Source organism: Amborella trichopoda, chromosome 13, assembly GCF_054954075.1.
Source record: "Amborella trichopoda isolate Santa Cruz 75 chromosome 13, AtrichopodaSantaCruz75HAP2 v2.0, whole genome shotgun sequence".
NCBI lineage: Eukaryota > Viridiplantae > Streptophyta > Magnoliopsida > Amborellales > Amborellaceae > Amborella > Amborella trichopoda.
In genome coordinates this window covers 51,810,786-51,825,094 of record NC_142348.1, presented here as the reverse complement: position 1 = coordinate 51,825,094, position 14,309 = coordinate 51,810,786, and the positions used below count along the sequence as shown (strand labels likewise).

General features: G+C 30.9%; 1 long non-coding RNA gene across 1 annotated transcript; it reads left to right on the top strand.

Moving 5' to 3' along the window:
- The first annotated feature begins 2,816 nt into the window (after positions 1-2,816).
- LOC110008244 (uncharacterized) lies at positions 2,817-6,730 on the top strand. Its single transcript, XR_002282941.2, has 3 exons — positions 2,817-2,956; positions 4,578-4,791; positions 6,309-6,730. It is a non-coding gene; the product is annotated as an uncharacterized LOC110008244 (long non-coding RNA).
- The last annotated feature ends 7,579 nt before the right edge of the window (positions 6,731-14,309 follow it).

Sequence of the window (14,309 nt, the reverse complement as noted above, 5' to 3'; positions counted from 1 at the left end):
TTTTTGATATTTTTCAAATATTCTCCTATTTTTTATGAACACACACTCAAAATTTCAAGTGATTTAGATTTATAGAAAAAAAAAATTTAATTGAAATAAATGCAACCACTCAATTTCACATTCGATGGTCAAGATTTATTGTGACTACTTTGTACCATTGGTAAATGGTCCCATTATATATTTTTCCCTTGTCTCTATATGTATATATGTTTGGTTGGGCCATCCTTTTTCCTAACCGACCCAATTAGGTTAGAATATAGATAGAGCAGTGGTTTAAAAAACGGATCGGTGATTTGGATCGGGAATCCCAAAAACCGATCAGGATCGGCGAATTGGTGATCCGGATCGGGAGTCGGGCTAAATCGCTCTGATTAAGCCTTAAAAAAATTCAAAAAAATTATTAAAGTTCATTATAAATGTTGTTTTTTATGAATCCAATAAGAAATGAGGGTCCTACATTATTAACTTTCATTGTTTTTTTCAGTTTATGAATATTGAGATGTTCTTTCCCTGTATGAACTTATGTTGACCATCAAATTTACATCACACAAAAAAAATCATAGAATTATCGTGGATTAACTATATAATCACATATGGACTACAATAAAGAGTTACCTAAATTGATGAAAAATTGGTCACTAAAATATCGAATTGGCGGAAAACCCTAATCCGCTAAAAAAACCTAAATTATTACAACCTAACTAACTATAATATTACATGCCAACAATATTGTATAATTATTTTATCATATAAATAATAACAAATCCAAAATATTTTATAATATCATCTAATATAAAATGTATTATTGACAGCTGTAAGAAAAATAATACCTACATGATTTATAATAAAAAAAATTAATAAATAAAATAAAAGATTTGGTTATTAATGTAGAAATTATTAAAATGCGTACCAATTTTCTTTAATTTTTTAGGTTTCTATAATAAATTAATGGAAGAGATTGTTAGTAGAAAGAGAGAGATTTCAAATGGCCTCATTGTATGAATCCTATCTTTAAATTAATATTACTAAATTTATGTTAAAGACCATTATGTTATAAAAATAAAAAATATAATTAGACCATTTTATTGCGACGTTGTATGAAGAAATACCTTTTATTTTTTAACAAGAAATACTTATTGTGTTATCTTCTTTTTTTTTTTACAAGAAAAATATGATACTTGTTGATTATCTTTTCTTTTTTTTTTGACAAAAGAAGGAGATGTTATACTACATTTTTTTTTACTTGTTGTATTACTTTTTATTTTTATTTACAAGAAAAATAAAAAATGATGCTGCCAAAGTACATTTTATTTTTTTATGCCTTTTGTTTTATTTTTTTTGCAAGAAATCCTTGTTATATTACCTTGTATTTTTTGTACAAGAAAAATAAAAAAAAATGTTGTATTATCTTTTTTATCTTTATCTTGAAAAGACTTTTATTTTATATTTTTTCTATTTTTTACAACAGTATTTTTTGCTTTTGTTTATTTTTTGACAACAAATTGTATTTTTTACAAGAAAAGTAAAAAAATGTTGTATTATCTTTTTTATCTTTATCTTGAAAATTTTTTTATTTTATATTTTTTCTATTTTCTTACAACAGTATTTTCTGCCTTTGTTTATTTTTTTTTACAACAAAATTTTTTTTGTAGTTTTTTGTTGTGCGCTAAGGGGTTCGAACTCAAAAAAAAAAAGAAAATGTTATGTGCTAAGGGGTTCGAAGTCAAAATATTTTTTGGTGTTTGAACTCAAGACATACACTTGAAAATCACTGTTGTCCACCAACACGGCTACGTCGCCACATGTGATATTTATAACGTCTATAATAATATATAATCAATCATCTTGTTTTAATGATTTTTTGTAGGAATTATCCCACATCTAAGGATAAGTGTTGCTTGTTTTCCTATAGATTCATGTAGCGAAGACACTCCATTGCGCGTATAGAAAAAGAGAGGGAAGCAAACCTGATGTGAGTTTACACGTGTAGCCACATGTCACTCGTAAGTTGGCCACATGTCAGTGCCGTGAGGCCGAGGGAAGCAGGCATTGGTTAAGCATCACGTAATAGCCACGAAAATAAGAAAGCGAGCCTAATGTAAACTTAGCGTTGACAATGATTCGCAAGGCTCGGTTTGGCTGAAAAACCAGTTGGGTCATGGGCCAAGGGCCTATGGGTTGCACACCGGTGCCTGGGCTTGGGGCCCGGATGAACGGCCACTCGGCCTAGGGCCACAACCATGTTAGCCCAACCTTGTATTTTCTTTTTTTTTTTTCTTTTTTTTTTTTTTTATTTAAAATATCTATTCAGTTAGGGGCCCTTTGGCCCATCTGATCCGGCCAGCCTAACAAACAAACCCAGTCGCCAACCTTAGTCAAACATGACGTGACAAAGGACAATGTTAGAGGAGTCATGTCTATAAGCCGTGGTGTATGGAAGTCATAATGAAGATAATAAAGCATGGTCACTAAAGAATCCTACTGGGATAGGAGGGTAATATCTAAGGAGGGTTTGGAAATAGTTTTGAGCAAAGTTTCAAGCCATCTTATCATTGATATAAGGGTGTCAGGCCCATAGTTAGGAAATTGGCTATTAATCGTCGATTTTTTTTAAAAATCGGAATTTTTTAAAAAACGTTAAAAAGAGCTTTTTTTAAAAAAATTTCATTAAAAAAACTTGTTTTTTCCTAATAACGTTAAAACACGTTTTTTTGGAGAACGAATTAAACGGGCCTAAAAAAACATATTTTTGCTTGTGTTTTTTTTTAAAAGAGAAACAAATTTTTTCTTGCTATGTGTAATTTAAAAAAAAAAAACAATATTATTTCCAAAAAAAAAAAAATCCTAAAATGAAAATTTTTATCCCCAATTGATTTATGTAGTGTTAGGGTTTATTGTCTTAGGGTTATGCTAAAATCACGTTCCTCTTCTTCAAAACCTCATTTACAGATTGAAGGTATGATTTTTTTTTTTTTTTTTCTTTTTAACTTAAACATGTCAATGCTCAGTAGTTATTTTGCAAATGAAATATTGTTTGCTTGTAAATTTATAGAGGAAATTATTGTGTATAGAAATAATATAGATGCAGAGTAAAGAAAACCATATCGATCCAAAATCCAAATTTTTGTGATGAATAATATATGCATGCATTAAACTTTTTTACTCCTGCAAATTAAAGAAATATACATTAAAAATATATATAATCAGATTAAACCTTCGATATTTAGGGCATCGCTAAATACATACAAATAACTAAAAAGAAAAAAAAAATCTTAAAATCAGCAAACCTAATTTTATGCTCTTGCAAATTTCATAATCTTCATGCTCCTGCAAATTTCAGAAAAAGAACTCCGTCTTCTTGCTCCTGCAATTACAGAGAAAAACCCCATTTCATTTTCTCTCTCTAACAGAAAAACCCCCTTTCAATTTCTTTTTCTTTTTTTCTCTCTAATAGAAAACCCCCTTTCAATTTCTATTTCATTTTCTCTCTCTAATAGAAAACCCCCTTTCAATTTCTCTCGCAGATAAAACCCCCTTTCAATTTCTCTCTCTAACATAGAAACCCCATCTCTCTCTAACATAGAAATCCCCTTTCATTTTCTAATCCTTTCAGTTCCAGCCCATCCTCCCCTTTCAGCTCCAGGCATCTCCTTGCTTTCAATGGAGCAGCTATTCAGCTCCAGGCCTCTCTCTGTTCTCAATGAAGCAACGATTACCCATACTCTCCCTTTCAGCTCCAGCCTATCCTCCCCTTTCAGCTCCAGCCCTCTCGCTATTTTGAAGGAAACAGAAATTACCCATAGTCTTCAGGCATATCCCTATTTTCAACGATATTTGTTTTCAATGAAAACAAGAATATAAAGTATAAAACCTTATTTTTAACCATAGTTACAAAATGACTAAACCTTGGTTAAAGCATTTAATGAAAAAAAAATTGTACCTTTTTTTGGGTATGTTGATACTTGCTGAAGCATTTAAGTAGATTTGGGTATGTTGATATTAAGTAGATTTTGGGTACGTTGATATTTAAGTAGATTTGATATTTAATTGTATCTTCTTTTTTTTTGGTATGTTGATATTTAAGTATATTTGATATTTGTTAAAGTATTCAAAGTGAAAATTTATATGGTGTATGTTGGGTATGTTGATATTTAAGTATATTTGATATTTGTTGAAGTATTCAAAGTGAAAATTATATGGTGTATGTTGGGTATGTTGATATTAAAGTAGATTTGATATTTGTAAAAAAAAAATTGTGTTTTTTTTTGGGTATGTTGATATTTAAGAAGATTTGATATTTGTTGAAGTATTTAATGTAAAACTTTATATGGTGTACTTTTTTTGGGTTTTTTTTAAGTAGGTGTGATCTTTGTTAAATTATTTAATGTGAAAATTTATATCGTGCATTTTTTTTTTTTGGTATGTACTAAGTAGGTGTGATGTTGGTTAAAACATCTAATGAAGATATTCATATGGTGTATTTATCATGAACTTATTATTTTATTTTTTTATAAAGAGCATGAACGTCTAACGTGTGTACACTTATATATTATTATTTTTTATTTGTTAAAAAACAGGAAAGAAGATACAATGGTTAGGTCAAAAGATCCATTTTGGGATTATTGTGAAGAAAGAAGACATAAATTGTATTGCAATTTTTGCGGTGAAGGATTTTCCGTCGGGATAACAAGATTTAAATATCACTTGTCAAGAGAACAAGAGAATGATATAAAAGTTGGTCCTCAAGTACCAGATGATGTACAAGCTATAGCTGTTTCTGTGACACACGAGGTATCTTCTAAGCCTCCAAAGAAGAACAAAATTATATCATATGTTCAAAATGTTTATCAATGTTCGATAAACTTAGGTACATCTACTGTCAGTTCCCGTTTGCAAAAAAGTTCTTTACCTTCATTGTTGAATAAGAAAAATAAAGTTTTGTTGACAAAGAAGTTGCTCGTGCGTTTATTATGAATAATATTGCATTTAATGTTATTAATGCACGATCATTTGTCAATATCATAAATGCATGTATCAATTTTGGTCCTAGCTACACATTGGCAAGTTATTCTTCTGTTCGCACTAAATTGGTATAAGAACTTAAGACAGATGTCGATGCATATGTAGCTTCAATAAAAGAGTCATGGGTTCAATCAGGATGTACTTTGATATCAGATCTTTGGTTGAATATGAAAAACCGGTCATTCCTCAATGTTGTTGCATCTTGTCCAAAGGGATCAGTTTTTATAAATGCATTTGAGGTATCTGAGCATAGCATAACTGGATTATTTCTTAAAAAGATTCTTGTTCAAGTCATTGAGGAGTTAGGACTACAAAATACTGTTCATCTTATGACTGACAATGAATCAAATTATATACTTGCTGGTGATCTAATATAATCGAGATTCTCTCATATTCATAAAACACAGTGTGCTACCCCAGGGGTTGAATTTGCTTCTAGACGACATTGATAAAAAGGTTATTTGGGTACAAAATGTCACTAAGGATGCTAAGCTAATAGTGGATTTAATGTATCTCCATACCATTGCTTTAGATTTAATGAGAAATAACATTAATGGAAGGGAATTGAAAAAGTATGGTAAAACTAGATTTGCCACTAACTTTTTGATGGCTCAATCTGTATTGCATGTAGAAGAGGGTTTGAGAGTGATGGTTGCATCCTCTGAGTGGAGAGCTATGAATTATAGCAAGAGTAAAAATGATACAAAAATCACAGAAATAATTCAAAGCTCCAAATTTTAGAATGATACAATCACTACATTAGTGCATCTTATCAAGGTGCTTCGTTTGGGTGATAGTGAGTGGTCAACCATGGAATATTTATATGAAGCAATGGAAAGGGCAAAGGGAGCACTAAAGATAAATTGTAATGGAAATGAATCTAGGTATATTGAATTAGTGAAGATATTCGAAAAGAGGTGAAAGGAAAATCTAATTCAGCCCATTCATGCCGCTGCCTCATTTCTTAATCCAACTTTAATGTACAGTGGGTTTCTTAAACTTGATAATCCTGAAGTGAAGGCTGATTTTACCTTGATATCAAATTCAATTATCCAGACAAAACAAGAAACTGTATTCTTTTCAGAGTTGTTGAAGTACCATACGCGGGATTCAAATATATTTGATAGTGTTGCATTGGGATTATTGTCAACAGCTCATCCTCGTAAGTATCCTCTTGATTATCAAATTTTTGTATCTTCTTGTCAACAGCTCATCCTCGTAAGTATCCTCTTGATTATCAAATTTTTGTATCTTCTTGTATTATTATTATTATTATTATTATGCAGGAGTTGGTGCGAAGCATGCGAAGAAAGCATTCCACTGGTTCGAATGGTTGCCATTAAGATTTTGAGCTAACCATGTAGCTCATCAGCGTGCGAAAGAAATTGGAGTGCTTTTGAGGCGACTCAAACCAAAAAAGAGAACAGATTGGCACTAACTATGTTAACCGACTTGGTTTACAAACGAGTGAACTCGAAGATGATGGCTGCATCACGTGAAAATGAAATTCGAGATTGTAATGCAATTAATCTAGAACAACTTGGTTCATTGTCGGAAGAGGTTTCCGAAGAGGTGGAACATGAGGATACCTCTCCGGATAATGATGGTGATGATGCATGGCTACATGACTTGGGCATTACACATTCCCAAACTCCTAACTTTTCTTTTGACTCTACCCTACCTTATGCTTAATTTTGAATATTTCTAGTTAATTATGTTTTGAATATGGGATAACTGGATGAGAGTCATGAGTCATCTAAATTAATAGACTTAATTATATCAGTCTAGTAAAGTTTTTATGAATGGATTAGTTATTGATGGCTTTGACATAATTTTTATTTTTCAGAATTTCAAAATTTCTAACATTTTAACTTATCTGATTTTTTGACTCCGATTTTTTGAGCCCAGTCTGATATATTGGCGATATCTTTACATGAAGTATTTTTTCCGATCCATATTTTTTATTCGAATTTTCCATCTGACTTTTTAAAATAAAAACGATTTTTTCCCGATTTTAAGGTAAGCCGATTTATTGAAAGTCCCCGACTTGCTAACTATGGTCAGGCCGAATGTTCCTCATTTTTGTAAGAAGGCTTTTTTTTATTGTTACGAGAGGATATTTTAAGGGGCAAGCTTTCTATGCTTCCCCTACAACATAAAACTTATATACTCCCCCTTATCCAACTATCCATTCTGTATCGAGGGTTAAGATTGCCCCAATCACAATGTTACGACTCTACTCTATTTTATTTTTAATTTTTTTCTATAAACTATTTTGACACCAAATTTTGGATGTCGATTCCTCTATTAAACTCGCACTAGCGAAAAATATATAAAAAAATATTTTAAATAAAATAAAATGAACAAAATACCCTTAAAAGTTTCAGGGTATTTTGGTCATTATATTTTATTGAAATATTATTTTAATATTTTTTATAAGTGCTCCCCAATAAGAAGATGGTACGTACCAAATTTTAGATTCATACAAATTATATAAAAAAATTAAAAATAAATATTTTGAAACGTCAGATCTAAGATCAAATAGTGAGTGACTCTCTTGATCAAAATTGGACGGCTGGATGGTCGGGGGAGGATAGAACTTCTATGTTATAAGAGAAGTATAGAAACCTTTCATATTCTAATACTAAAGTTATTCTGGAACCGTTTTCATTGATGTCACCTCACTCTGGTAGCTTTTTATTTAATCCTATTTCTTTAGAAGTTTTTCTTTGTTATTTTATTGAGATAAAATACCTCAAATGGAATTTTTTTATCAAAATTTTCAGGGATTGGCCAAGGTGATCATGAATACTAAAAACAAATAAATAAAAAAGCTTAAAATTTAAAATCTACTTTTTTTAGGTCATTATTTTTTATATAATTTTAGTAGGTGCCCTTGCAATGTGTATCTTAAAGTTGGACGTTTGTAAGCTAACTCATGTAAATCTTTTTCATTTTGCAAAGATAAATTGCCTTTTGTAATCACTTCATGCATATATAAACATATAATCGTTTTTAAAAATAAATATAGGTAGTAAAATTTTAAAATATATCATCTTTATGTTTAATTAAATATTATATGAATAAATATATATTTATTTTTGTTTTTTGTCACATGTATTCAAGGGAATTTATTTAATAAAACTCTCCTATGTAGGGAGATAATCTTAGTTTATAAGGGGAGAGAGAAAAATCTAAGATTTTGAAGAGAGAATGTGTAAAAGCCATAGGAGAAGAGATAGAAAGTTGAACATTTCTCTTTCAAAAGACTATGAGAAAAAGGTTTGTGTCAGTTTTATCAGGATCGGGCCGGCCACCAAACAATTGAGAGCTTTAGAAAAAAGAAAAAAATGTTTGATATAATAGTTTAGAAATATAAAATGTATTAAAAGTTTAACTTTATTTGATCGAAACTTGTCAAACCTGCTGGTCCTCTCAACCAAAATTAGTCAGACATTGACTTTAGCTAGTTTTCAACCAAATATTATTTTTACCGTGAGTCACCCTGACCAAGGTACCAATCAGCAGTCTAATCGGGCAGACCACCTGTTCGGTCCAGTCTTGATAACTATGGTTTGTGTCGGGCGAAAGGCTTCTATACTTCTACTGTATAGAAATTCTATACTTCTCCCCAATCCAGCTATCCAATTTAGATCAAATAAGTCATTGACCGTTTGATCTAGATCTGATGCCTCATAGTATTTTATTTTTAATTTTAGTTTTTATTCTACAAATTATATAAATATAAGATTTAATATGTGCTATCATCTCAAAGGGAAGAACCTAAAAAAAATAAAACAAATATTTCTAATAAAATAAATGACCAAAATACCTTTGAAACTTTCAGTGGTATTTTGGTTATTTTATTTTATCGAGAATATTGTTTTTATAGTTTTTTTAGGTGTGAATTTAAGAGAAGAGTGGAAGCTCAAAATTGGTGTAAAAATGTTTTGAAAAATTTTTGAAAATAAAATAGTGTAGAGGTGTGACATTGGCATTAGATCCATCTCAGCTGCTCATTCAAATCTGACGGCTAGATATATAGAAGTATATAACTACTATACATTAGGGGAATATAGAAAGCTTGCCCGTAGCGAAAAGGTTTCTATACTTCTCCTACTGTATAGAAGTTAGGCCCTTGTTGCAAGCTTTTTATACTTCTCCTTATGTATATTACCTATATATCCCTATCCAACCATCCATTCTGAAAGGATGGCTGAGATGACTTCAATCATAATGTCACTCCTCTGCACTATTTTATTTTTTATTTTTTTTCTAAAAAATATTTGCACACCAAAATTTGGGCATCAACACCTCTCTTAAACTCGTACCTTTAAAAAATATAAAAATAATATTCTCAATAAAATAAAATGACAAAAATACTCCTAAAAATTTCAAATATATTTTAATCATTTCTTATATGAAAAATATTTATTTGATATTTTTTTTCAAGTGCGTCCCATTGAAATGATTGCATATACTGAATAAGAAAGGTAATAACCTTTGTGGTCAAGTAATACACCTTCGGTTAAGAATTACTAGAATATTCAAACACCAAAAAATGCACTCTGCATAATGGGTATTCTGAGTTATTTTGGAGCAGTGATATGAAGAAGATAATGATGTATTTTTTTATTTCATACTTCAGTGATATTGTGTGTTTTTTGGAGTAGGATCTATCTGCAAAATTTCAGTCGAAGATCCTAAGGGAATTGAGAGTTATTGACTCATCAATGAATGGTGTCATTTCTGAACCTGCAAAATCTAGGAATTGTCCATTGAGTTACATAATTTTTCCCACCAACTATATGATTTTATTTCTAGCTAAAATTGGACTGTAACTCATAAAATTGAGTCCACTTTCAAACAAAAATAGTTTAATCAAGAAATTTCTTGTGGTTTGAAAGATATCATCTATTTATTGAAGGGTGGGCACGTGTTATTTTCTGTAACGAAAACTATTTCAATGACTTGGAAGTTAGAAGTTTATTTTCATTCTTAATATAATGTTTTATGGTCTAAACTAAGTTTTTAACTTTCATTTTGAGTCTGTTTTCTAATAAAATTTACTTGAAAGTGAAATATCTATGGAAAGGGGAGAATAAAAATTTTGGATTTAAGAGATGTCATCCTAAATTTTTGCAATTTGGTATGTTTTTAATTAAGACATAAATATCTATATTTATCAAGCCTATATAACATAGTGATATGAGGCTTGTGAAAATATATATATTACTATTATATGTCCACTTTCAAAAAAAATTGGTTTGAAAGAGAAACTCTTTGAGAGTAGAGAGAAAAGATAATTTTACTATATATTGTTCATCCTGTAATTCTACAGTATGATTTATTTTGTGATATGAATGTCACTTATTTATTTCTCTGAATAAAAGTATTATTTGGGATTCACACTATGATGTTACGATTTGGTTTGAATCTAGATTTTCAACATAAAAGATTTCAAGAAGAAATTCTTTGAGGATTGAGAGAAACATTTTTTTATTGAGAGGTGCTTAACCTGATTTTCTGTTGAGAAAATTGTATTGTGACGTAAATGTCACTAAAATGAAGACTCATTAAATTATATGATTTAGGGATGAAACTAAGCACTATTTTATATTTTTTAATCTATTTCAATACTCAAAAGGATTCAGAGAAAAACTCTATATGAGTTGAGAGATATCATATTTTTATCATGGGATGCTCATGTTCGATTCTTTAGTAAATTAAAAGATGTGGCATGTTAATGCCCATCTTTGGATTCTTCATAATGAAGACTTTTTTAGGGCTCATTTAAAAATGTTTTATAGTGTTCCATGAGTATGATTTATTATAGTAAAACTTAATAGAGATGTAATATAGAGTTGGCGACATATGATACTCTATATGAAGAGTATTTTATCAGGGAATAGCTGAAAGAAAAAAAAACAGAATACATATAAAAGCATCTTGGTTTCTTCAAGATCAAGCGATACATGGATAGACTTTGTGGTAGCAAAAAAACGCTAAAGATCAGTGGGAGAATCAAATTTGTGATATTTAAAATGATGGGATGAAGAAGAGAATTTCTTCACGGTGTAAGATAGAGAAAATCTAAGTGCCAAAGAGATAGACACTTCGTGACATGTAAAACCATTAACCAACATATTCTCCATAAGTTGTGCGTTATTTCAAGATCACAAAAGCTTGTCAAACAAATAAAAGCAATGAATCAATAAAGCCCATGTACCACACTACATGATTTTGAAACATGAAATTTATCCCACATTACATGGTAAGGTCATATAAGGAAAGAGGACTTAATAACTTTTTATTTTATGTTTAATATGCTTTGGTTATATTTTAGCTAATTGTTTTATGAATCTGTATGGAGTGTATGGAAATAAAGTGATGGGTGCTAACAAATTTGAAAGAGCTGATTTATAAATACCCTTTGTTTTAATGTCTCCTTGTGCTTAAGTATGAACTACTTGAGGTAGTAATACACATGGAGATGTGATTTGATTAGGGGCAATAAGAATGAAACACGAGAGGTGGGTGTGGCTCATTCAAATATGTAAGCATGAAGGGAGTGCTCTGATGGAACTCAATATTAGTGACTATCCTTCCAATAATGTCTATAATATGATGTGCTGCTTGTGATGTTGATCTCTTGATAAATTCTCCACCATATTTGCCAAAAATGAAGTATTTTGTCAAGGCTTTAATAATCATTCTTTAGTAATGCTTTATTTTAGATAAAATTATAAGATGGTATATATAATTTGTTTTTGTGACTATGAACTTGACTTGGTAGGAAATTAAAAGTGAATACGGAAAAATGATTTAAGCAGGCTAAGCATATATTTTAAAATTGGATGATTTGAGAAAAACCTAAGTCTATGAATATGGTTTTGAGAAAACCACATAGTCTTACAAGGTCCACTAATTATTTATGAAAATAATTTTAAACCATCATATTATTATCTAATTATTGCTTGTGAATGCATATATATGTACCAAGTCAACAGTTTTTTTTTTATTAAAGAGAAAAGCATTGTGTTTTGGAGGTATTTATAAAAATAAGAGAAAAACTATTATGCACTGGTTTTTAAATACCCATATGCCTTGACTCATGTTTCTAGTTATTTAGAATACTCGATTACCTAAGACCTTGAACTATAGGGAATATTGTAGGAATGTTATCTTGCAAGGTTTCCTTGACACATGTTGTGTTGATTAAGATAACTTGGTTTGTATGGATTTACTACTAAGATGATTAGTGTGGTTGGACCTTTATGGTTCATGAAAGTTTTGCATATTGTGAAACCAATGGGCATTGAATTACTTATTATATAAGAATGCTAAGAATGTATATGTTGTATGTGTAATAATTGAGTGAGAGCTACTACAGTCTCATAGTTTTTTTTTAGTTGCTTGGATATTCAGATATACAAGTGCAAGCTATCTCACGGATCCAGATGATGTAAAATCTACATCTAGATATGTGTTCATGCTTGAAAGGGGTAAAGTTTATTGGAAATGAAAGAAACAGGATGTGGTGGCATTATCCACCATGGCGGTAAACTATGTCGCGTGCTGTTTGATGGGCAAGGAGGTTGTATGGATTAAGAAATTTTTTAATCGACTTGACTTTCACCCCGTGCATTGTGAGGCAATAAGGATTTTCTGTGACAATATGATGGTGATTTGTGTGTCAAAGGAGTCATGATTCCATAAGATCTCCAAGCATATAAAATCATATTTCTATCACTTGAAGAATGAGGTGAGAGTGAGATTGTAATTGGGGATGAAAGAAAGTGACGAAGACATAATGTAAGGCCTACAAAGTCCAAGTAGGAGATGTTGGGTGAATGTGGCGTCCTATGAGTGCTTGTAAAATGAAATGATATAATGAAACATGAATTCAGTGGGAGTGTGGTTCCTCGTGGTCCATACTAAGCAAACGATATTTGTTGATACTGAACTGTGTTTGACGGTCGATGCCAGTCGATTGAGAAAAACCTATGTTACCTTGGGATAGAAAATTAACCGATGAGGATTTTAATGGGTCATCCTTTGATGAGGTCGGAGTATGCTCGGATCAGTAAGCCGAGGGATTGTGAGACCCTTGTGTGTGATGGTGGCCTTCAGAAACGGGGGTTAAAGCCTCATCTATGTACCATCACATGGCATGCATAATGATAGACTATTTTGGGAAAACAAACCACCTTTCAGGTGAAGCTTATGCATGTACAAGAGATACCCATATTCGTCAAAGGAGGTTTGGTCACATCAGGTCTAGTCGATTTTAGCACGTCTCTAAGGGAGAACTGAAATCTACAGACAGGGATTGCGACCCCTTGGCTCATCGGCCAGACTTTGGTGACCCACTAATGAGCCCCTTTTTGGATTGTGGGTCATGAAAAACACTGTGTCGATTTGATAAAGCAAGTGTGGTATGTCGTCCACAGTTGAAAGTGAAGTGCCCCAATGTTTTATTGATTTAATTCTTAAACCATATGGATCATTTTCCAATCTAATGAATTTAATTATGTTTGTTTTATGATATATATATGATTTTAGAATTATTATTTGAATTTTTCTAGATCTTTGGATATTTTATTTATCAAATTTGAATTTATAAAATCAGATATATTGATTTTGCATTGATTTAAATATTCAAATAAATTCTAAAATTATTTTATTGAGTTTTAAAAATATTTAAAATTGCATGGGGGCCCATTGTGCACATGGGCCCACAATGGCCTAGATGGTAGGCCCCATGAGATAGTCTCATGGGTGGCATACCCCACCCATTTAGAAGCTTTCTATTTTTGTGACAAGTGACTTTTGTTTGTCGGCTAGGTTGCTATGTGTTTTGGAAAGGTATTGGCTTGAGGAAACTTTGAATAAATTTTTGAAAAGTATGAAAAAGCTTGTGCATTATTTTGGTATGCACAATATTATAGTTAGAATTATTTTATTTAATTTATATTGATGGAAAAATGGTTTAGAAAAAGGAGATAAAAGTTTTAGCACATTTTATAATGTTAATGGCTCATCTATGGGATAGAGGGCTTAAATCGCTCATCCCATAAGTTACTCAAGATTAATGGTTCATATTCAATCTCATAAAAAGAGGTAAGTCAAGAAAAACCTTAAGAAACTCTAATATTATTTAAAGCCTATAAAAATATATTGTCTGTACCAAAAATCTCTACACCTTATTTTTATATCTCTCTCCTAAGAAAGTTTATATCTCTCTCATGAAAGCCCAAAGGGGTATGTCCCACTTTCTCATTTTT